We start from the raw sequence: 25,726 nt of genomic DNA on the forward strand, positions 1-25,726 counted from the left end.
GAAGTGAAGGGCCAGACTGTGGTGGAGCTTGTGCATGGTCCACCAGGCACAATACCAGAGCATAAACTTGTTCTTGTTTTGGCCACTGCAGTTATCACAATTCAGATCCACACGTGTTTCCATAGTTGGTGAAGAAATGGTGCATGTAGTTGATGACTGTGCTGCTGCCTTTGCTGGATGACATGCCTTCATCAATCAAGTAGTTGACTTGTTGTGGTATTCCTTCACAGCAGACACCAAACAAGCCACACTTGTGAGGAGTTAAAAAGTAGATGGGACCTGGCTGCATAGGGTCAGAAGGATAGCAGATGGAACCTGGGTCAGAAGGATAGTAGATGGGACCTGGGTCAGAAGGATAGTAGATGGACCTGGCTACATAGGGTCAGAAGGATAGCAGATGGAACCTGGCTACATAGGGTCAGAAGGATAGTAGATGGGACCTGGCTACATAGGGTCAGAAGGATAGTAGATGGGACCTGGCTACATAGGGTCAGAAGGATAGTAGATGGACCTGGCTACATAGGGTAAGAAGGATACTAGATGGGACCTGGCTACATAGGGTTGGAACGATAGTACACCTGCAAACAACAAAATAACATTAAGATACATTACAATTATCTGTCTTTACACTACTCAGTGAAAGGTATTTGCCTGCCTCCCATACATATATTTTTTGTTGAGTGTATATCTATGTCCTTAATCAGTATAAAGGAGGAAATGTTGCTTTCTTGTTGAGCAAAATCAAAGCTGTAATGCATCCTGATGTCTTTGCTTGCTGGTTCAGTAGGGCCCCCCAGAGACAACTGCAGGTCTTGACAGGTGGTCTTGCAGTCGGCAACCGTCTTCTGGTAGACAGACCGCTCAGTCTGAACAAGCAGGAGATGCTGCTCTTGCTTCTTCATCTTGGCTGACTTAACAGCTTCTGGCAGATTGAAGACCTGATAGTTGTTCCTCCGGCACTGCCAGCACAGGTCTGTCCTGGGCTTAGTTCTTGAATCCACAGATTCCTGAAGGAAGACAGCCCGACTACACGTACCTCTTGACAATACAGAAAAAATGTGAGATCAATGAAAGTAGTGCCAATCATGTTGGAGGTCAATTAAATAATCAAAATGTGTTTATGCTTTCCATAACAAGTGTTGTCATTGATTCCTTGTGGAAATGCCACATTGCTGCTTTTGTCACATGGGATGGCAGCAGCTTTCCACCAAAGTGTTTGTGTCCTGGGTGGCGTCCTGGTAATACTACTGCATTATCCTCTGCGTAGTTGTTGATGAAGTTCGCCCCTCGCTACAAGTCCTCATGCTTCAGGTGTAACCTCTCTTTTTGATGGGAGGCATTAGACCATTCTCCTTGTAGGACTGGTGGAAGAGAGTCAGGTGTGTTCTACAGGTGTGTTCTACAGGTGTGTTCTACAGGTCTTTCTGATGGGAGGCATTAGATCATTCTCCTTGTATGACTGGTGGAGGAGAGACAGGTGTGTTCTACAGGTGTGTTCTACAGGTGGAGGAGAGTCAGGTGTGTTCTACAGGTGTGTTCTACAAGTGTGTTCTACAGGTGTGTTCTACAGGTCTTTCTGATGGGAGGTATTAGACCATTCTCCTTGTATGACTGGTGGAGGAGAGTCAGGTGTGTTCTACAGGTGTGTTCTACAGGTGTGTTCTACAGGTCTTTCTGATGGGAGGCATTAGACCATTCTCCTTGTAGGACTGGTGGAGGAGAGTCAGGCGTGTTCTACTGATGCTGAAAGACAAATTCCAGATACTAACATTACACACAGTTCATACATGTAAGTTAATGTCAGATATCAAGCCAGCAATCTAACCTACGCTAATGTTAGCTAGCTAACAGCAAGCTTTAACTTTGAGTCTTTTGTTTAGACATGTAACGCTAACGTTAGCTCGCTAGCTAAAAGATTAACTAAAATCCCAATCCATACTGCTTGATCTGTGGCAGCGGCCTGAAGTACGGAGTCAGGTTAGAGTAACGTTAGCCAGCCAGCCATCAAACTCCACCTGGCTAGCTAACAGCAAGCTTTAACTAGCAATACAAACCTAACAGTCATAGCTAGCAATACAAACCGATAGTCATAGCTAGCTAAAGTTAACCAAACATGTTCAATGTTAGATTCTTACCCGTATACATGGATGAAAGCTTCACGGCAAACTGATTCATTTTCAGAGTCCAAGATATTCGACATGGCACGATCGTCCCCCAATCAATCAATCAATCAATCAATCAATCAATCACTCAATCAAATGTATTTATAAAGCCCTTTTTACATCAGCTGATGTCTCAAAATGTTGTACAGAAACCCAGTCTAAAACCCCAAACTGTTACTCCTGGGAGTTCAGCTTCTTCAATGGTCCCACCCTTTATTTACTACTCCAGTTGAGGTTTAGGTCTAAGAGAAGGCTTTGAACCAAATACAATACGTTTAGTTTTGGATGTATTTAAGACCCGTTTATTGTTAATTACACATTCTGACACTGATTGTAACAAAGAGTCTCAGTGAGCTCACTAGCTGTAGGTTCGGATGTGTAGAGTGTGCAATAATCAGCATACATAGTGATTTTAGCTTCTTGTAAGACAAGTGGCAAATCATTTGTAAAAATAGAGAAGAGTAATTGCCCAAGGCAACTGCCCAGAGGAATACGGCACTGTATATATCTGATGTTAGAGAAGCTTCCATCAAAGAATACGCTCTGAGTTCTATTGGAGATGTAACTCTCCAACCATGTGATGGGAGGTGATGTAAAGCCATAACAAGTGAGTTTTTTCAATAACAAATTGTGATCAATAACATCAAACATGCAGTTGCTGTACCAGGTGGTGATACAGGACGATAGGATACTCTCAATGGTGCATCTGTAGAAATTTGTGAGGGTCTTATGGGCCATGCTGAATTCCTTCAGCATCATGAGGTTGATGAGGTGCTGTTGCACCTGCTTCACCACATTGTCTGTGTGAATGGACCATTTCAGAATGTCAGCGATGTGAACGCTGAGGAACTTGAAGCTTTTCTCCTTACTGTACAAACCATACTGTACAAATGTACATAGGTAGGTAGGCAGACAGTATCTAGCTACAGCCAAATCTAACAGGCATGCTTAGGCAACTATTTTTATAATAAAACCAGCTTATTAGTTTGAGAAGAGTAAATTGTTGTATTATTATTTTTCCTCACTGTTATCTAGTAAACTTAGCTAGCTAGCTGGATAGCCAATACTTGTTACTTAAATCTGTTTTGAATCCTATCTTTCATCATGCTTATAATTTTGTAAGATTGAAAGGCATCCACAGTCATAACGACTGTCAACCCAAGTCAATTATGTTACATAGCTAGCTAGTACCAGGCTTACTAGCTAGCCAACTCCAGTCATGTGCTAACGTTTGCTGGTAAACCTAGCTTTAGGTGGCTCATTATAACGTTGTAGCTTGCTGTTTAGTAGTCATATCTACGACTGAAAGAGAAAAGGATTGTAAAACCTCTTCTATTTTTAGTCATAGATGTGGCTACCTAAATTAGCAAACAGAATAATTATTGGATTTCCCTCCATGCTAACATGTATGTTAGCCAACAATACCCAATATGGGTTTCACTAGATAAACTAAAGTTAGGTGGCTTGCAGGAATAATAACCTACTTAGCTAGCCCCCGTATTTGTCATCTGTCGTCTGTCATCTTGGTGCTGGCATCGACTGTAGCAGAGCTTATAGCTAAATCCAACTCTTTGTTTCGAATCGTCTTCGCTATATTCCGGTTAAAACATGTATGGTTGAATGTCACCATGTCACTAATAGAACATCTAATACAAATGCTCCATTGTTGAATTCGTATTGATGAAAGGAAGCCATTGTGGTCTGGTCAGTTCTTTTTAGTTTTGTTCAAAGGATTGTGTTAGTGTCCGCTACCCTTTCAAAAAAAGCCCAGCTTAGGGGAAGGATGGGTGGCAGAGTACCAAGCACCTCCCCACACAAGAACATCCAATGATGTCCAATGGCTCTATCAAACAAGGACAACCATATTTACATGCACAAAAATGTATAGTGTGATCAGTATACATAGGGCATTATAGTGTGATCAGTATAACATAGAGCCTTATAGTGTGATCAGTAGAGCCTAATAGTGTGATCAGTATAACATAGAGCCTTATAGTGTGATCAGTATAACATAGAGCCTTATAGTGTGATCAGTATAACATAGATCCTTATAGTGTGATCAGTATCACATATGTGCGTAAGACCTTTAAACAGGTCAACATTCACAAGGACGCAGGGCCAGGCGGATTACCAGGACGTGTAGTGCGAGTATGCGCTGTCCAACTGGCAAGTGTCTTCACTGACATTTTCAACCTCTCCCTGTCCGAGTCTGTAATACCAACATGTTTTAAGCAGACCACCATAGCCTAAGAACACTAAGGTAACCTGCCTAAATGGGGCGGCAGGTAGCCTAGTGGTTAGCGCGTTGGACTAGTAACTGAAAGGTTGCAAGATTGAATCCCCGAGCTGACAAGGTAAAAATCTGTTGTTCTGCCCCTGAACAAGGCAGTTAACCCACTGTTCCTAGGCTGTCATTGTAAACAATAATTTGTTCTTAACTGACTTGCCTAGTTAAATAAAGGTAAAAAATAAAATGACTACCGATCCGTAGGTCTGTAGCTTTGAAAGGCTGGTCATGGCTCACATCAACACCATTATCCCAGAAACCCTACACCCACTCCAATTTGCATGCTGCCTCTAGATGATGGAATCTCTATTGCACTCCACACTGCCCTTTCCCACCTGGACAAAAGGAACACCTATGTGAGAATGCCATTCATTGACTACAGCTCAGCGTTCAACACCATAGTGCCCACAAAGCTCATCAATAAGCTAAGGACCCTGGGACTAAACACCTCCCTCTGCAACTGGATCCTGGACTTCCTGACAGGCCGCCCCCAGATGGTAATGGTAGGTAACAACGCTGATCCTCAACACGGGGGCCCCTCAGGGGTGTGTGCTCAGTTCCCTCCTGTACTCCCTGTTCCCCCACGACTGCATGGCCAAACACAACTCCAACACCATCATTAAGTTCGCTGATGACACAACAGTGGTATTTCTGATCACCGACAACGATGAGACAGTCTATAGGGAGGAGGTCAGAGAACTGACAGTGTGGTGCCAGGACAACAACCTCTCCCTCAATGTCAGCAAGACAAAGGAGATGATTGTGGACAACAGGAAAAGGAGGACCGTGCACGCCCCCATTCTCATCGACAAGGCTGCAGTGGAGCAGGTTGAGAGCTTCAAGTTCCTTGGTGTCCACGTCACCAACAAACTAACATGGTCCAAGCACACCAAGACAGTCGTGAAGAGGGCACGACAAAACCTATTCCCCCTCAGGAGACTGAAAAGATTTGGCATGGGTCCTCAGATCCTCAAAAGGTTCTACAGCTGCAACATTGAGAGCATCCTGACTGGTTGCATCACTACCTGGTACGGCAACCGCTCGGATCGTGGCCTACAGGAAAAGGTGGGCTGAACAGACCCCCATTAAAATCGACAGGGTTGTAGTGGAGCGGGTCGAGAGTTTCAAGTTCCTTGGTGTCCATGAGCGGTATTCATTTAGGCAGGTTACCTTCGCCACCTTGGGCACAGGGACTATTTTGGTCTGCTTGAAACATGTAGGTATTACAGACTCAGTCGGGGAGAGGTTGAAAATGTCAGTGAAGACACTTGCCAGTTGGTCTGCGCATGCTTTGAGTACACGTCCTGGTAATCTGGCCCCGTAGCTTTGTGAATGTTGAGCTGTAAAGGTCTTGCTCACATCGGCTACCGAGAGCGCTATCACACAGTCATTCAGAACAACTGGTGCTCTCGTGTATGCTTTAGTGTTGCTTGCCTCAAAGCATGCAGAAAAGGCATTAAGCTTGTCTGGTCGGCTCGCGTCACTGGGCAGCTCACTTCTGGGTTTCCCTTCGTAGTCCGTAATATTTTTTTAAGGCTTGCCACATCTGGCGAGTGTCAGAGCCGGTGTAGTAGGATTCCCTATTAATTAACCTGTTAGGGCTAGGGGGCAGTATTGACACGGCTGGATAAAAAAACATACCCGATTTAATCTGGTTACCACTCCTACCCAGTAACTAGAATATGCATATACTTATTACATATGGATAGAAAACACCCTAAATTTTCTAAAACTGTTTGAATGGTGTCTGTGAGTATAACAGAACTCATTTGGCAGGCCAAAACCTGAGAAGATTTCAAGCAGGAAGTGGCCTGTCTGAGAAGTAGTGTTTCATCTTGGCTCTTTTTATTGAAGACTCAGGATCTGTGCAATAACGGGACACTTCCTACGTCTTCCATAGGGTCTCAGAGCCCGGGAAAAAGTTGAACGATATCGAGGCAGGCTCTGGCTGAAACACTTTATCGCTTTTGGCAAGTGGCCACTCAGAGTACTATGGGCTTAGGCGCGTGCCCGCTTCGACCGAATGCTTTCTTTTCCTTTGTCTGTTTATCTAAACGCAGATTCCCGGTCGGAATATTATCGCTTTTTTATGAGAAAAATGGCATAAAAATTTATGTTAAACAGCGGTTGACATGCTTCGAAGTACGGTAATGGAATATTTAGAATTCTTTTGTCACGAATTGCGCCATGCTCGTCACCCTTAGTTACCCTTTAGGATAGTGTCTAGAACGCACGAACAAAACGCCGCTGTTTGGATATAACGATGGATTATTTTGGACCAAACCAACATTTGTTATTGAAGTAGAAGTCCTGGGAGTGCATTCTGACGAAGACAACAAAGGTAATAACATTTTTCTTATAGTAAATCTGACTTTGATGAGTGCTAAACCTGCTGGGTGTCTAAATAGCTAGCCCTGTGATGCCGGGCTATCTACTGAGAATATTGCCAAATGTGCTTTCACCGAAAAGCTATTTTAAAATCGGACATATCGAGTGCATAGAGGAGTTCTGTATCTATAATTCTTAAAATAATTGTTATGCTTTTTGTGAACGTTTATCGTGAGTAATTTAGTAAATTCACCGGCAGTGTTCGGTGGGAATGCTAGTCACATGCTAGTCACATGCTAATGTAAAAAGCTGGTTTTTGATATAAATATGAACTTGATTGAACAAAACATGCATGTATTGTATAACATAATGTCCTAGGGTTGTCATCTGATGAAGATCATCAAAGGTTAGTGCTACATTTAGCTGTGGTTTGGGTTTATGTGACATTATATGCTAGCTTGAAAATGGGTGTCTGATTATTTCTGGCTGGGTACTCTGCTGACATAATCTAATGTTTTGCTTTCGTTGTAAAGCCTTTTTGAAATCGGACAGTGTGGTTAGATTAACGAGAGTCTTATCTTTAAAATGGTGTAAAATAGTCATATTTTTGAAAAATTGAAGTAATATCATATCTAAGGTATTTGAATAACGCGCCACAGGATTCAACTGGATGTAGAGGTTAATATGTCACGTTAGGATTAGGATTAGGATTAGGGTTAGGATTAGGAGGAGTGGATTAGGGTTAGGGTTAGGATTAGGGTTAGGGTTAGGAGGAGTGGGTTAGGATTAGGAGGAGTGGGTTAGGGTTAGGATTAGGGTTAGGGTTAGGAGTTGGTTAGCTAGCTAGTTCAAGTGTTGGGTTAGGGTTAGGAGGAGTGGGTTAGGGTTAGGAGGAGTGGGTTAGGGTTAGGAGGAGTGGGTTATCTAGCTAGTTCATGTGTTGGGTTAGGGTTAGGATTAGGAAGAGTGGGTTAGTTAGCTAGTTAATGTGTTGGGTTAGGGTTAGGATTAGGGTTAGGGTTAGGAGGAGTGGGTTAGCTAGCTAGTTCATGTGTCGGGTTAGGTTGAGGAGCAGTGGATTAGCTAGTTGGTTCAGGTTTGGATCTGGTTTACCAGGTTAGAGGAGTCCAGCCATACTCCCTACTCCCTCAAGTTGATTCTCCCTCCCTCCCTCCCTCCCTCCCTCCCTCCCTCCCTCCCTCCCTCCCTCCCTCCCTCCCTCCCTCCCTCCCTCCCTCCCTCCCTCCCTCCCACCATCTCTTCTCTTTCCCTTCTCTCTCTCTCTCTCACTCCCTCGCTCTCGCTCTCGCTCTCTCTCTCTCTCTTTTTCCCTCCCTCCCTCCCTCCCTCTGTCTTTCTCTCCTCAGGTTTCCCCCGGAGCACTTTAGGAAGAAACCTGACGTCAGGAAAACCAACGCTCCCGGGAGAGATGGTGACATTTACAAGAATGTGTGAATGTGTGTGTGTAGGTGTGGCTAGCCCTAAATCGTTAGCCTAGTGTGATTACCGCAGGACTCAACCACCACTACCACAGCCAACGTGTGTGTGTGTGAATATTGTCTGATATTGTATTGCAGTGAATTCAAAGGGCAATCGCATTGGGACTCAAACCGGGACCCAGTCTGTCAGTCCAATACCTTAGCCATTCCGTCAAGAGGTATAAATTGTATAACAAGTTTTCTGGTGTTGTACTAAGGAACTTTGTGTGTGTGTGTGTGTGTGTGTGTGTGTGTGTGTGTGTGTGTGTGTGTGTGTGTGTGTGTGTGTGTGTGTGTGTGTGTGTGTGTGTGTGTGTGAAATATTAAGAAGGTATGACATTGCAACACAATTTCACAATCAATTTGTGTAAATATGTACAAAAAGTATTTAATTAGATTTTGTGCTTTTTTTTGTGGCTTAATTTGTGTCAAAAGACACATTTTTGTGTGACTTCATTCATTGGAAAACACATTTATTGGGGGCAAACTTCGGAACAACCTTTTGAAAATTATTAGAGCAATGCATGTTGGGCAATGGTGTTCTTCACTGCCTTTTTTTGTGTCCCACATTTATATAAAAAACTAAGTGATAACAACCCAATATTGATAATCAACCAGATTGTCACCAAAATAATTATTATATGATAATAGCCTTATGTAGTTTTTTTTAATTATGAATGCCAATAATGTTTTCTATGCTTGTTTGCGCTTAGTACTTTGGGATACTCGTGCACTTATAGTCAGAAAGGCCATTTTTTCATGTAGGCAACAGTAGGCCTACATGATTTTCTTCATAACCCATTTCATGTTTGTGGATTCTACATTACACAATTTTTGTTCATAATGCATTTCATTCAAGGCTACACTTTTATCATATACTGTAGCAGTCGACATTTTGGACTAATATACTCAATCAAAGTTTTTTATTTATTTTTACTATTTTCTACGTTGTAGAAACTATGAAATAACACATATGGAATCATGTAGTAACCAAAAAAAAGTGTTAAACATATCAAAATCTATTTTATATTTGAGATTCTTCAAAGTAACCACCCTTTGTCTTGATGATAGCTTTGCATATTCTTGGCATTCTCTCAACCAGCTTTACCTGGAATGCTTTTCTAACCATCTTGAATTAGTTCCCACATATGCTGAGCACTTGTTGGCTGCTTTTCCTTCACTCTGCGGTCCAACTCATCCAAAACCATCTCAATTGGGTTGAGGTTGGGTGATTGTGGAGGCAAGGTCATCTGATGCAGCACTCCATCAATCAGCCTGGAGGTGTGTTGGGTCATTGTCCTGTTGAAAAACAAATGATAGTCCCACTAAGCGCAAACCAGATGGGATGGCGTATTGCTGCAGAAGGCTGTGGTAGTCATGCTGGTTAAGTATATCTTGAATTCTAAATAAATCACCCATGGTGTCACCAGCAAAGCACCCCCACACCACCTCTTCCATGCTTCACAGTGTGAACCACACATACAAAGACCTTCCATTCACCTACTTTGCATCTCACAACGACACAGCGGTTGGAACCAAAAATCTCAAATTTGGACTCATCAGACCAAAGGACAGATTTCCACTGGTCTAATGTCCATTGCTTGTGTTTCTTGGCCCAAGCAAGTCTTATTTTTATTGGTGTCCTTCAGTAGTGGTTTCTTTGCAGCAATTCGACCATGAAGGCCTGATTCACGCAGTCTCCTCTGAATAGTTGGTGTTGAGATGTGTCTGTTACTTAAACTCTGTGAAGCATTTATTTGGGCTGCAATATCTGAGGCTGATACTCTAATTAACTTATCCTCTGCAGGAGAGGTAACTCTGGGTCTTCATTTCCTGTGGCAGTCCTCATGAGAGCCAGTTTCATCATAGCGTTTGATGGCTGCACTTGAAGTTCTTGAAATGTTCCTGATTGACTGACCTTAATTTCTTAAAGTAATAATGGACTGTTGTTTCTCTTTGGTTATTTGAGCTGTTCTTGCCATAATATGGGACTTGGTCTTTTGCCCAAAATCTTCTGTATACCACCCCTACCTTTTCACAATGCAACTGATTGGCTCAAACACATTAGGAAGGAATGAAATTCCACAAATTAACCTGTTAAAACTGAAATGCATTCCATGTGACTACCTGATGAAGCTGGATGAGAGAATGCCAAGAGTGTGCAAAGCTGTCATCGAGGCAAAGGGTGGCTACCTTGAAGAATCTCAAATATAAAATATATTTTGATTTAACACTTTTTTGGTTACTACATGATGATAGTTCAGACTCGTTATAGATGTGTCTTAATTGATCAGTCCAGACTCGTTATAGCTATGTCTTAATTGATCAGTCCAGACTCGTTATAGATATGTCTTAATTGATCAGTCCAGACTCGTTATAGATATGTCTTAATTGATCAGTCCAGACTCGTTATAGATATGTCTTAATTGATCAGTCCAGACTCGTTATAGTTGTAAACACCATGCAGTTGCACCAGTGGAATTTAAACCAACCAGATTTTTTTTGCAGTTCTTCTGTTTCCCCACATTTATTGATTGATTAATTTCCCATCATGAAAATGTATTCCCATTGCCCAATCAAATACCTTAATCGATACCACAAAAAAACAGACTAATACAGCTTTTTAATTCAATCTGGCAACCCTCATAAAATCAGACGTAGAACCAGTATCCCAAAGTATTAAGTCTAAACAAGCTTAGGAAACAGCACTAATAAAAAGCAAACAAATGTATGGCTACTATTATATTATAATTATCTCAGTGACAACCTGGTTGATTAACAATATTGGGTTGTTATCACGTTGGTTTGTTTATATAAATGTGGGACACAAGGCAGTGTAGAACACCATTGCCCATCATTCATTGCTCTACTAACTTTCAAAAGGTTGTTCCGAAGTCTGAACAACAAAAATGTATTTTCCTATGAATGAAGTTGCACAAAAATGTGTGTCACGGGTGTCGTAGGGTAAAGACCAAGACGCAGCAGGAAAATGTACACTCATCTTCTTTATTACGGACAAAGAAGGAAAACCCAAAACAATCACGTATACGAAAACACAACGACGAATAACAGGCCGGTAAGGCACAAAGCTATACACAGCACAATCTCCCACAAACTAACAGGTGAAAACAGGCGACCTAAGTATGACTCAATCAGCAACAACAATGTACAGCTGTTCCTGATTGAGAGCCACACCAGGCCAACACAGAAATACAACACTAGACCAGCCCACTAGAAATACAATACAAGAACATACCCAACAACCCGGAACACCTAAATCAAACACCCCATCTTACATAAATACATATCTAATAAACCCCGAACCACTTAAATCAAATACCCTTTCTACAAAGATACACCACTAAACCCAGAAACACTCTACACAAAATAACCCTCTATATAAACACATAACCAAAAACATCTACAACAAATACCCTCTGCCACGTCCTGACCAAACTACAATAACAAATAGGCCATTTACTGGTCAGGACGTGACAATGTGTTTATTTTCCTACGAATTAAGCATCACAAAAATACCCCAAAAAATACATTTTGGACAAATTTGCACCAATTGAGTGTGAGATTGTTATTATTGTTATTTCTAAAAAAGATAACGTTAAAAAATATTCCACTTCTCTCTGTCTCTCTCTTTTCCTCTCTCTAGGGTTGATTGGAGGTTTTGTCACGCCTGCTTTGACAGACTGGCCAGAGCTCAGGTCCCAACAGTTTGGCAATTACCCTCTCACTCACACACACACACACACACACACACACACACACACACACACACACACACACACACACACACACACACACACACACACACACACACACACACACACACACACACACACACACCACACACACACACACACACACACACACAGCCTGCATGTCAATGCGTCAGAGGCAGGAGATGGAGATAGGCTGTCTGTATTTCTCCACTCTCTCAATCTCTCTCTCTCATTAGTGTGTGTGTAAGGGGTTTGGTTGGGAATAACTGTAGAGGTGTGGAACTCTGGAGACCCGTGTAGCTCAGTTGGTAGCGCATGGGGTTGGCAGCGCATGGGGCTGGCAGAGCATGGTGCTGGCAGTGCATGGGGCTGGTAGGGCATGGGGCTGGCAGCGCATGGGGCTGGCAGCGCATGGGGCTGGTAGGGCATGGGGCTGGCAGAGCATGGGGCTGGCAGCGCATGGGGCTGGCAGGGCATGGGGCTGGTAGGGCATGGGGCTGGTAGGGCATGGGGCTGGCAGTGCATGGGGCTGGTAGAGCATGGGGCTGGCAGAGCATGGGGCTGGCAGAGCATGGGGCTGGTAGCGCATGGGGCTGGTAGCGCATGGGGCTGGTAGAGCATGGGGCTGGCAGCGCATGGGGCTGGCAGCGCATGGGGCTGGCAGCGCATGGGGCTGGTAGAGCATGGGGCTGGCAGCGCATGGGGCTGGCAGCGCATGGGGCTGGCAGAGCATGGGGCTGGCAGCGCATGGGGCTGGTAGCGCATGGGGCTGGCAGCGCATGGGGCTGGCAGCGCATGGGGCTGGTAGCGCATGGGGCTGGCAGCGCATGGGGCTGGCAGAGCATGGTGCTGGCAGTGCCAGGGTTGTGAGTTACATTCTCATGGGGGACTAGTATGAACACGTATGACTCACTACTGTCAGTTGCTCTGGAGAAGAGTGTCTGCTAAACTACTAATTATTCCGTCTGGCATACCAGGCTGGTCACAAGAAAAGCACAGTTGATTTTGGACATTTGAACAAGTCCTGAAGATGTCGATATACAGAATGCATTCGTAGGTGCTCACCCCCCTAAAAGAACAATGGCACTGGGCTTGAACTCAGAGAGAACTGTTTGGATCACACTTTTCTATCAAGCAGGTTGATAATACTTAATGGAAGCAACACATTACTTTTAGTTTCAAGCCTTCCCCAAACCATAGCTCTAACTTTAATCATTCTGAATTAATACCGAAACTTAACCCTTTGAGTTGTTTCTGTTTTAACCCTGTAACCACGTGGAATGAATGGGCAAAGAATCGCTTTTCATCCAATTGCGGCAAATTCCAAAGTGAAAGTATGAGATCAGGTTGAATATACCATCCATCGTAAGCCTTCCAGAGATGGAAGGCTTAAAATCCTGTGCTACACAGAGAGACTTTGCAGCCAAAACTCCAAATCCAAAAGTGGATAATGAAGCAATATTTCTAGCATAAAGAATGTGGGAAATGGTCAGTTGGGATATAAAGAACAATCCTGTTAACCTCTTGGGGCTAGGTGGGACGCTATCGTGCCACCCGTGGTGCACTCCATCAACAGCAGGTGCATTTCAAGAGCGGCAAATTTGAATCCAAATAAATGTCAAAATTCAAATTTTTCAAAAATACAACTATTTTACACCATTTGAAAGATAAACATCTCCTTAATCTAACCACGTTTTACGATTTCAAAAAGGTTTTACGGCGAAAGCATAAATTTAGAGTATGTTAGGACAGTACATTTACAAGAGTTGTGTGTAATGTTTTGTCAAGTCAAAGACAGGGTCACCAAAACCATAAAACCAGCTAAAATGATGCACTAACCTTTTACAATCTCCATCAGATGACACTCCTAGGACATTATGTTAGACAATGCATGCATTTTTAGTTCTATCAAGTTCATATTTATATCCAAAAACAGCGTTTTACTATGGCATTGATGTTGAGGAAATCGTTTCCCTCCAATAACCGGCAGTCAAGTCAGCATCACAAATTAAATAATTAAAATTAGAAAACATTGGTAAAATATTATATTGTCATTTAAAGAATTATAGATTTACATCTCTTGAACGCAATCAACTTGCCAGATTTAAAAATAACCTTACTGGGAAATCACACTTTGCAATAATCTGAGCACTGCGCCCAGAAAAATACGCGTTGCGATACAGACTAGACGTCATGTTGGGGAGATCTAAAATCGAAAATACTATGTAAATAATCCATTACCTTTGATTCTCTTCATCAGATGTCACTTCCAGGTATCACAGGTCCATAACGAATGTAGTTTTGTTCAAAAAAGCTCATCATTTATGTCCAAAAATCTCCGTCTCGTTAGCACATGATGTAAGCCAGCCGGACTTCTCGTCATGAACGAGGGGAAAAAATATATTTCCGTTCGTTCAAACATGTCAAACGTTGTATAGCATAAATCATTAGGGCCTTTTTTAACCTCTTGGGGCTAGGTGGGACGCTAGCGTGCCACCCGTGGTGCACTCCATCAACAGCAGGTGCATTTCAAGAGCGGCAAATTTGAATCCAAATAAATGTCAAAATTCAAATTTTTCAAAAATACAACTATGTTACACCATTTGAAAGATAAACATCTCCTTAATCTAACCACGTTTTACGATTTCAAAAAGGTTTTACGGCGAAAGCATAAATTTAGAGTATGTTAGGACAGTACATTTACAAGAGTTGTGTGTAATGTTTTGTCAAGTCAAAGACAGGGTCACCAAAACCATAAAACCAGCTAAAATGATGCACTAACCTTTTACAATCTCCATCAGATGACACTCCTAGGACATTATGTTAGACAATGCATGCATTTTTAGTTCTATCAAGTTCATATTTATATCCAAAAACAGCGTTTTACTATGGCATTGATGTTGAGGAAATCGTTTCCCTCCAATAACCGGCAGTCAAGTCAGCGTCAGAAATTAAATAATTAAAATTAGAAAACATTGGTAAAATATTATATTGTCATTTAAAGAATTATAGATTTACATCTCTTGAACGCAATCAACTTGCCAGATTTAAAAATAACCTTACTGGGAAATCACACTTTGCAATAATCTGAGCACTGTGCCCAGAAAAATACGCGTTGCGATACAGACTAGACGTCATGTTGGGGAGATCTAAAATCGAAAATACTATGTAAATAATCCATTACCTTTGATTCTCTTCATCAGATGTCACTTCCAGGTATCACAGGTCCATAACGAATGTAGTTTTGTTCAAAAAAGCTCATCATTTATGTCCAAAAATCTCCGTCTCGTTAGCACATGATGTAAGCCAGCCGGACTTCTCGTCATGAACGAGGGGAAAAAATATATTTCCGTTCGTTCAAACATGTCAAACGTTGTATAGCGTAAATCATTAGGGCCTTTTTTAACCAGAACATGAATAATATTCAAGGTGGACGAATGCATACTCTTTTATAACGTATTGGAACGAGGGTACCCAACATGAACTAGCGCGCCAGGTGTCTAATGGGACATCACCGTTCCATGGCTCTTGTTCGGTCAGATCTCCCTCCAGAAGACTCAAAACACTTTGTAAAGGCTGGTGACATCTAGTGGAAGCAATAGGAAGTGCCAAAATATTCCTAAACCCCTGTGTTTTTCAATGGGATAGGTTTAAAGTCAATACAACACATCAGGTATCCACTTCCTGTCAGAAAATGTCTCAGGGTTTTGCCTGCCAAATGAGTTCTGTTATACTCACAGACACCATTCAAACAGTTTTGGAAACTTTAGAGTGTTTTCTATCGATATATAATAAGTATATGCATATTCTAGTTACTGGGTAGGATTAGTAACCAGATTAAATCGGGTACATTTTTTTTATCCAGACGTGCAAATGCTGCCCCCTAGACCCAACAGGTTAACCAGAACATGAATAATATTCAAGGTGGACGAATGCATACTCTTTTATAAAGTATTGGAACGAGGGTACCCAACATGAACTCGCGCGCCAGGTGTCTAATGGGACATCATCGTTCCATGGCTCTTGTTCGGTCAGATCTCCCTCCAGAAGACTCAAAACACTTTGTAAAGGCTGGTGACATCTAGTGGAAGCAATAGGAAGTGCCAAAATATTCCTAAGCCCCTGTGTTTTTCAATGGGATAGGTTTAAAGTCAATACAACACATCAGGTATCCACTTCCTGTCAGAAAATGTCTCAGGGTTTTGCCTGCCAAATGAGTTCTGTTATACTCACAGACACCATTCAAACAGTTTTAGAAACTTTAGAGTGTTTTCTATCCATATATAATAAGTATATGCATATTCTAGTTACTGGGTAGGATTAGTAACCAGATTAAATCGGGTACATTTTTTTTATCCAGACGTGCAAATGCTGCCCCCTAGACCCAACAGGTTAATCTAACCACACTGTCCGATTTCAAAAAGGCTTTACAACGAGAGCAAAATATTAGATTATGTCAGCAGAGTACCCAGCCAGAAATAATCAGACACCCATTTTTCAAGCTAGCATATAATGTCACATAAACCCAAACCACAGCTAAATGCAGCACTAACCTTTGATGATCTTCATCAGATGACAACCCTAGGACATTATGTTATACAATATATGCATGTTTTGTTCAATCAAGTTCATATTTATATCAAAAACCAGCTTTTTACATTAGCATGTGACGTTCAGAACTAGCATACCCCCGCAAACTTCCGGTGAATTTACTAAATTACTCACGATAAACGTTCACAAAAAACATAACAATTATTTTAAGAATTATAGATACAGAACTCCTCAATGCACTCAATATGTCCGATTTTAAAATAGCTTTTCGGTGAAAGCACATTTTGCAATATTCTCAGTAGATTGCCCGGCATCTCAGGGCTAGCTATTTAGACACCCACCAAGTTTAGCACTCACCAAAATCAGATTTACTATAAGAAAAATGTTATTACCTTTTCTGTCTTCGTCAGAATGCACTCCCAGGACTTCTACTTCAATAACAAATGTTGGTTTGGTTCAAAATAATCCATAGTTATGTTCAAATATCCTCTGTTTTGTTCGTGCGTTCAAGACACTATCCGAATGGTAAAGAAGGGTGACGCGCACGACGCATTTCGTGACAAAAAAATTCGAAATATTCCATTACCGTACTTCAAAGCATGTCAACCGCTGTTTAAAATCAATTTTTATGCCATTTTTCTTGTAAAAAAGCGATAATATTCCGCCCGGGAAAGCGTGTTTAGGTTCAAAGACGAAAGAAAATAAAAACATGGGGTCGACTCGTGCACGCGTCAGCCCATTGTCCTCTGATAGAGCACTTGCCAAAAGCGCTAATGTTTTTCAGCCAGTGGCTGGAATTACATCATTCAGCTTTTTCCCGCCTTCTGAGAGCCTATGGGAGCCGTAGGAAGTGTCACGTTACAGCAAAGATCCTCAGTCTTCAATAAACAGAGTCAAGAAGCTCAAGGAATGGTCAGAGAGGGCACTTCCTGTACAGAATCTTCTCAGGTTTTTGCCTGCCATATGAGTTCTTGTTATACTCACAGACACCATTCAAACAGTTTTAGAAACTTTAGGGTGTTTTCTATCCAAAGCCAATAATTATTTGCATATTCTAGTTTCTGGGCAGTAGTAATAACCAGATTAAATAGGGTACGTTTTTTATCCGGCCGTGTAAATACTGCCCCCTACCCCCAACAGGTTAATGTGAGTCTGGAAGGAGAGTTTACAGTCTAATCAGACACCTAGGTATTTGTAGTTGTACACACATTCTAAGTCCGAACCGTCCAGAGTAGTGATGCTGGACGGGCGGGCAGGTGCGGGCAACGATTCGTTGAATAGCATGCATTTAGTTTTACTTGCATTTAAGAGCAGTTGGAGGCCACGGAAGGAGAGTTGTATGTTATTGATAAACCTGGGCCCAGTCAGTAACCACGCCTACGTGAGAACAGACATTGTGTCAGTGTGTTGAAATGCCCCTAAGACCAGAGTGCTTAAAAGGACTCGCTAACAAAATGTACATAAGACCAAAACATGCCGGGTTGCTACCGGCGTGTAAAGTGGTCCTAGCTGTACCTTGAAAAACCAACCATTGAGATCAGATAACATGAGGCCGTGGACCACACATTGAAATGGTATCTTCGTAAACCAGACCAACACATGCACCGTCTGCAGCTGTGCATGTAAATTAGTCTAGAACCTTCGACCAAAGATGAGAGGGAAGAACACGTCCCTCTAAACAGTGTGTGGTACATCTGAAGAGTCTATTCCAACGAACACTCCAGAACAAGAGAAGCCTACAAATAAGGACGTTGTGGTCTGATGGACAACTGGAGACTTACAACGAACCACTTCCCATAGATGCATCGAGTGGTTTCAACAGAGAGACGACAGAGAAAGACATCTATGCATAAATATATATTGCATTTCTTTTCCGAATTAGCGGTCATTCATGTGCAAAGTATTTATATTCCTGTGAGCGTAGCTTACATATATATGTACAATAAATTGACTCTCTTTGTCTCCCCTCTCCTTACATACCCCTTCCATTGTGTAACCAAACGGTTATGCTTTTTTTTGTCAACTAGGGACCTGTTGTCATGTAATCAATAACCTATGCTGTGTGTTTACGTATTCTGTGTGATGATTTAGTTAGGTAGTATAGAAATAATGAAGCCAATTTGTGCATCGCTGATTCATCACTGAGGTTAAGGTTCGTGCAGATATCCAAGGATTATGCAATGGTCAGAATAAGACTGATGAGGTAATAATTAATAATTGACTTATTGATGAGGTAATAATTATTGACGTAAGAGATATTCAGATAATCTTAAGAGTTTAAGTCAGGAGATAGTAACTCGGTAACAACTGTTCCCGTGGTGCCCCAAATTCTTAACCTCTTGACGGTCGCCTAGGATAGGGGGCGCCACATTGCATTTTGAAAATTGTGCCCATTTAAATGGCCTACTAATCAAACTCAGAAGCTAGGATATGCATATAATTAATACTTGTGGATAGAAAACACCCTAAAGTTTCTAAAACTGTTTGATTGGTGTCTGTGAGTATAACAGAACTCATATGGCAGTCAAAACCCCGAGACAGATCGAAACAGGAAGTGGAATTCTGAATTGCGAACTCAACTTCATCACGTTGCCTATTAATCACACCGTGAGCTATGGTTCATTGAGCACTTCCTATTGCTTCCACTAGATGTCCCCAGTCTTTACAAAGTGATTTGAGTCTCCTACTGTGAAAACTGACAGAATGACACGCTGTGGAACGTGGTCACACGGAGAGGGCCATCACCATTATGACGCTGGCGCCCCTGGTTACCCTCCCCTTTCGAAACGTTTTGAAACACAATGCAATCGTCCTCCTCGAATCTTATTGGAGCTCTGGTTGAAAAATGCCCTAAAGATTTATGTTATACAACGTTTGACATGTTTGAACGAACCTAAATAAGAAAAAAATGCATTTTGTTGAAAGAGTAGCCCCGCGCACGTCAGAACTTTTGGTGCAGCCTTCAGAACGCGCTAACAACAACAAGCTAATGGAACATAAAGGATGAACTTTTTCGAATGAAAATACATTTGTTGTGGACCTGGGATTCCTGGAAGTGCCTAAGGATGAAGATAATCAAAGGTAAGGGATTATTGACAATAGTTTACAACACTAGATTTGATATGCGATTGTTCCAAGATGGCTAGCCTATTGCTATTGCTAGCCTATTGTTCTGAGTATCGCATCCCCTTTTATCGCAAAGTGTGATTACCCAGTAAAGTTATTTTTAAATCTGGCATTACAGGTGCTTTCAAGAGATATTCATCTATAAATCTTAGAATGACAATATTACATTTTAAAAATGTTTTCGAATAGTAATTTAGTAAATTGTAGCGCTGTTTCATCGGATGCATTTGAGGGAAAATAGTTAGTCAACGTTACGCACCGATGTAAAATGCTGTTTTATATATAAATATGAACTTTATCGAACAAAAGAATGCATGTATTGTGTAACATGATGTCCTAGGTGTGTCATCTGATGAAGATTGTCAAAGGTTAGTGCTGCATTTAGCTGTTTTTTGGTTATTTGTGATGCATGTGGTTGGTCGGAAAATGGCTATGTGGCTACTTTTACGATATACTCCTCTAACATAATCTAATGTTTTGTTTTTGCTGTAAAGCCTTTTTGAAATCAGACAACGTGGTTCGATTCAGGAGAGGTGTATCTATAAAACAACATAATTTGAAGAAAAAAATTGAAAAAAAAATATTATTACATTTTGTTATGCTAATGGCGATAGGATTTTTCGCTGGATGTGCGGCCTCCGTCCCGCATACGGGACGGAGGCCGCACAGGGGTTAATGAGTTAATTGTTACATGATTAATTTAATTGAGTAATAATTAAACGTAATAGTAGTGGCTTCTTCCTTGCTGAGCGGCCTTTCAGGTTATGTCGACATAGGACATGTTTTACTGTGGATATAGATATTTTTGTACCTGTTTTCTCCAGCATCTTCACAAGGTCCTTTGCTGTTGTTCTGGGATTGATTTGCACTTTTCGCACAAAAGTACGTTCATCTCTAGGAGACAGAATGCATCTCCTTCCTGAGTGGGTCCCATGGTGTTTATACTTGCGTACTATTGTTTGTTCAGATGAACGTGGTACCTTCAGGCGTTTGGAAATTGCTCCCAAGGATGAACCAGATACGTGGAGTTTTTCTCTGAGGTCTTGGCTGATTTCTTTTGATTTTCCCATGATGTCAAGCAAAGTGGCACTGAGATTGAAGGTAGGCCTTGAAATACCTCCAATTGACTCAAATGATGTCAATTAGCCCATCAGAAGCTTCTATAGCCATGACATCATTTTCTGGAATTTTCCAAGCTGTTTAAAGGCACAGTCAATTTAGTTTATGTAAACTTCTGACCCACTGGAATTGTGATACAGTGAAACATAAGTGAAATAATCTGTCTGTAAACAATTATTGGAAAAATTACTTGTGTCATGCACAAGAAGATGTCCTAACCAACTTGCCAAAACTATAGTTTGTTAACAAGAAATTTGTGGAGTGGTTGAAAAATGAGTTTTAATGACTCCAACCTAAGAGTATGTAAACTTCCGACTTCAACTGCACGTGTATGTATCAAATCAAATCAAATGTATTTATAGAGCCCTTCTTACATCAGCTGATATCTCTGTACAGAAACCCAGCCTAGTGCTGTACAGAAACCCAGCCTAAAACCCCAAACAGCAAGCAATGCAGCTGTAAAAGCACAGTGGCTAGGAAAAACTCCCTAGAAAGGCCAGAACCTAGAAACAAACCTAGAGAGGAACCAAGCTATGAGGGTTGGCCAGTCCTCTTCTGGCTGTGCCTGGTGGAGATTATAACAGAACATTGCCAAGATGTTAAAATGTTCATAGATGACCAGCAACGTCAAATAATAATATCACAGTAGTTGTCGAGGGTGCAACAGGTCAGCACCTCAGGAGTAAATGTCAATTGGCTTTTCATAGCCGATCATTCAGACTATCTCTACCTCTCCTACTGTCTCTAGAGAGTTGAAAACAGCAGGTTTGGGACAGGTAACACGTCCGGTGAACAGGTCAGGGTTCCATAGCTGCAGGCAGAACAGTTGAAACTGGAGCAGCAGCACGGCCAGGTGGACTGGGGACAGCAAGGAGTCATCAGGTCAGGTAGTCCTGAGGCATGGTCCCAGGGCTCAGGTCCTCTGAGAGAGAGAAAGAAAGAATTAGAGAGAGCATACTTAAATTCACACAGGACACCGGATAAGACAGGAGAAATACTCCAGATATAACAGACTGACCCTAGCCCTGACACATAAACTACTGCAGCATAAATACTGGAGGCTGAGACAGGAGGGGTCGGTTGACACTGTCGCCCCGTCCGACGATACCCCCTGACAGGGCCAAACAGGCAGGATATAACCCCACCCACTTTACCAAAGCACAGCCCCCACACCACTAGAGGGATATCTTCAACCAACAACTTACCATCCTGAGACAAGTATAGCCCACAAAGATCTCCGCCATGGCACAACCCAAGGGGGGGGCGCCAACCCAGACAGGAAGATCACGTTAGTGACTCAACCCACTCAAGTGACGCACCCCTCCTAGGGACGGCATGGAAGAGCACCAGTAAGCCAGTGATTCAGCCCCCATAATAGGGTTAGAGGCAGAGAATATCAGTGGAGAGAGGGGAACCGGCCAGGCAGAGACAGCAAGGGCGGTTCGTTGCTCCAGTGCCTTTCCTTTCACCTTCACACTCCTGGGCCAGACTACACTCAATCATAGGACCTACTGAATAGATGAGTCTTCAATAAAGACTTAAAAGTTGAGACCGAGTCTGCGTCTCTCACATGGGTAGGCAGACCATTCCATAAAAATGGAGCTCAATAGGAGAAAGCCCTGCCTCCAGCTGTTTGCTTAGAAATTCTAGGGACAGTTAGGAGGCCCGTGTCTTGTGACCATAGCGTACGTGTAGGTATGTACGGCAGGACCAAATCGGAAAGATAGGTAGGAGCAAGCCCATGTAATGCTTTGTGAGGTTAGCAGTAAAACCTTGAAATCAGCCCTTGCCTTAACAGGAAGCCAGTGTAGAGAGGCTAGCACTGGAGTAATATGATACATTTTTTGGTTCTAGTCAAGATTCTAGCAGCCGTGTTTAGCACTAACTGAAGTTTATTTGGTGCTTTATCCGGGTAGAGTTTGTGTGCTAGCGTATGCATGTCTGTACCTGTGTGTGTGTGTGTGTGTGCTAGCGTATGCATGTCTGTGTCTGTGCCTGTGCCTGTGCCTGTGCCTGTGCCTGTGCCTGTGCCTGTGTCTGTGTCTGTGTCTGTGTGTGTGCTCTCTTCACAGTCCAAGTTGTTCCATAAGGTGAATTTGTATCTGTTTTCTAAATCTGATTCTACTGATGTGGAATAGAGTTCCACAAAGTCATGGCTCTATATACTACTGTGCGCCTCCCATAGTCTGTTCTGGACTTTGAGAATTTGAAGAGACGTCTTGTGGGGTATGCATGGGTGTCCAAGCTGTGTGCTGGTAGTTTAAACAGACAGCTTGATGCATTCAGCCTGTCAACACTTCTTACAAAAACAAGTAGTGATGACGTCAATCTCTCCTTCACTTTGAGCCATGAGAGATTGACATGCATATCATTAATGTTAGCTCTCTGCGTACATTTAAGGACCAGCCGTGCTGCCCTGTTCTGAGACAATTGTAATTTTCCTAAATCCCTCTTTGTGGCACCTGACCACATGACTGAACAGTAGTCCAGGTGCGACAAAACTAGGTCTTGTAGGACCTGCCTTGTTGATAGTGTTAAGGCAGAGCAGTGCTTTATTATGGACAGACTTCTCACCATTTTAGCTACCTTTGTATCAAAATGTTTTGACCATGACAGTTTACAATCCAGGGTTACTCCAAGCAGTTTAGTCACCTCAACTTGCTCAATTTCCACATTATTCATTACAATATTTAGTTGAGGTTTAGTGTTTCGTGAATGATTTGTCCCAAATACAATGCTTTTAGTTTTTGAAATATTTAGGACTAACTTATTCATTGCCACCCATTCTGAAACTAACTGCATGTCTTTAAGTGTTGCTGTCCTTTCAGTCACTGCAGTAGCTGATGTGTATAGTGTTGAGTCATTCACATACATCGACACACTGGCTTTACTCAAAGCCAGTGGCATGTCATTAGTAAAGATTGAAAAAAGTAAGGGGCTTAGACAGCTGCCATGGGTAATTCCTGTGTCTACCTGGATTATGTTGGAGAGGCTTCCATTAAAGAACACCCTCTGTGTTCTGTTAGACAGGTAACTTTTTATCCACAATATAACAGGTGTAAAGCCATAACACATATGTTTTTCCAGCAGCAGACAATGATAAATAATGTCAAAAGCCGCACTGAAGTCTAACAAACCAGCCCTCACAATCTTTTTATAATCAAATTCTCTTAGCCAATCATCAGTCATTTGTGTAAGTGCTGTGCTTGTTGAATGTCCTACCCTGTAAGCGTGCTGAAAGTTGGCTGTCAATTTGTTGGTCAAACAATGTTTTACAAAAGTTAAGGGTTGGTAACATGCTGATTCCTCCACTATTGCTCCACTCCACAGACGTTCTAAAGATTAATGACTAACTGTAAGTGGCTCTGGATCAGAGCGTCTGCTAAATGACTCACTACTGTAGTGGCTCTCGATCAGAGAGTCTGTTAAATGACTCACCACTGTAGTGGCTCTGGATCAGAAAGTCTGCTAAATGACTCACTACTGTAGTGTCTCTGGATAAGAGAGTCTGCTAAATGACTCACTACTGTAATGGCTCTGGATCAGAGTCTGCTAAATGACTCACTACTGTAGTGTCTCTGGATAAGAGTGTCTGCTAAATGACTCACTACTGTAGTGGCTCTGGATAAGAGAGTCTGCTAAATGACTCACTACTGTAGTGGCTCTGGATCAGAGTCTGCTAAATGACTAAAATGTCAATGTGTTTAACCATTGTGTAGCCATGGCCCACTATTTTGACTGAGCGTTTTGCAATTTTGGAGATTAGTTTTTGTCCGGCCAGAGTTATAGAAGCATACTTGAGCCATTCTTACAGTGGTCTCCCTGTACACCAAGTCAGAACCGTAGGATAAACGGGGCATATAAGCAGACAATGAAAGCTCTTACAATAATCGATGATTACATTTCTCTAAAACAGGTTATAAGCTACATGTGCACCACCAAGTCAGAACAGTAGGCAAAATTTAAGAGGGATAAATAGACCAAATTATTAGTGTGAGGCATATGGGCTACTAACAGCTTACTACACAACATACACTTAGTATTACTTTCTTAGCTACAGTATACATATCTCCCTGGCATATTACATAATTTATGCAGAAGCATACATTTTTGGACTCACTTCAACAGGAAGGTGGGCAAATTTTGTCATCAAAGTCTGGCATTCTATGGATTTATGGTGCTTTCAAAACAACTGGGAACTCTGAAAAAAACTAGGTGGAATCATGACAACATCATTGATCTTCAGGTCGTAGCTCTAGAAAGACGTCGGGTTTACAATTCATGGTGAGTGTCTTTTTAGGTTCCAGTTGTTGCTGGTCAACTTTCAGTGGACACCCCTATGAGGGTTTTTCAGAACATCTCCTAAAACCCCACCTGTTTCGTTTTGGTTGTTGGTAAATTACCCTTTATTAGTTCCCCCTTCTGTTTGATCTGGGGGACATAACTTATTTTGGATCAAGTTTGCTGGAATATTCAATTTTATTTTGGACCAAGTTTGATTCTCTCTATTTGCTCTGTAGGGTTATTTTGGGACTGTGTGTGTCGAGGCAGACCTTGCCTGGAGCTAAAGTCATTGAACAGTTCATTCCAGCTTCTCTCCATGCTAAAGCTGCTCTGCAGCGTTTGACCACGTATGAAATTACTAACTTTCATCCACACACACAGACAAAGGATGTAAATGTGGTTAAAATACATGTTCATGCAGAAAGCATATGGGTTAAGTATGTCTCAGAAGTGCAAATGTGCTTCAACTCAGGATCCAGCAGTGTGTATGTGTTCTCCCAGTTGTGCTGTGACAGCGTTCTCAGAGTGTTATCACAGCGTTTTATCACAGCGCCACAAACCGGCCTCCAGGACTCGACTGGGGCACCGCCCTGAGCTCTCAGACTGGGAGTGTGTGTGTGTAATTACCAATCAATTGCTATAGCCTCAAATAGAATA

General features: G+C 42.1%; 1 pseudogene; it reads right to left on the reverse strand.

Moving 5' to 3' along the window:
• Window positions 1–12,290: 12,290 nt before the first annotated feature.
• Window positions 12,291–25,726, reverse strand: part of LOC145860880 (uncharacterized) — a 79,464-nt pseudogene continuing 66,028 nt past the window's right edge.

This window comes from Salmo salar, chromosome 15 (assembly GCF_965601325.2).
Source record: "Salmo salar chromosome 15, fSalSal1, whole genome shotgun sequence".
Lineage (NCBI taxonomy): Eukaryota > Metazoa > Chordata > Actinopteri > Salmoniformes > Salmonidae > Salmo > Salmo salar.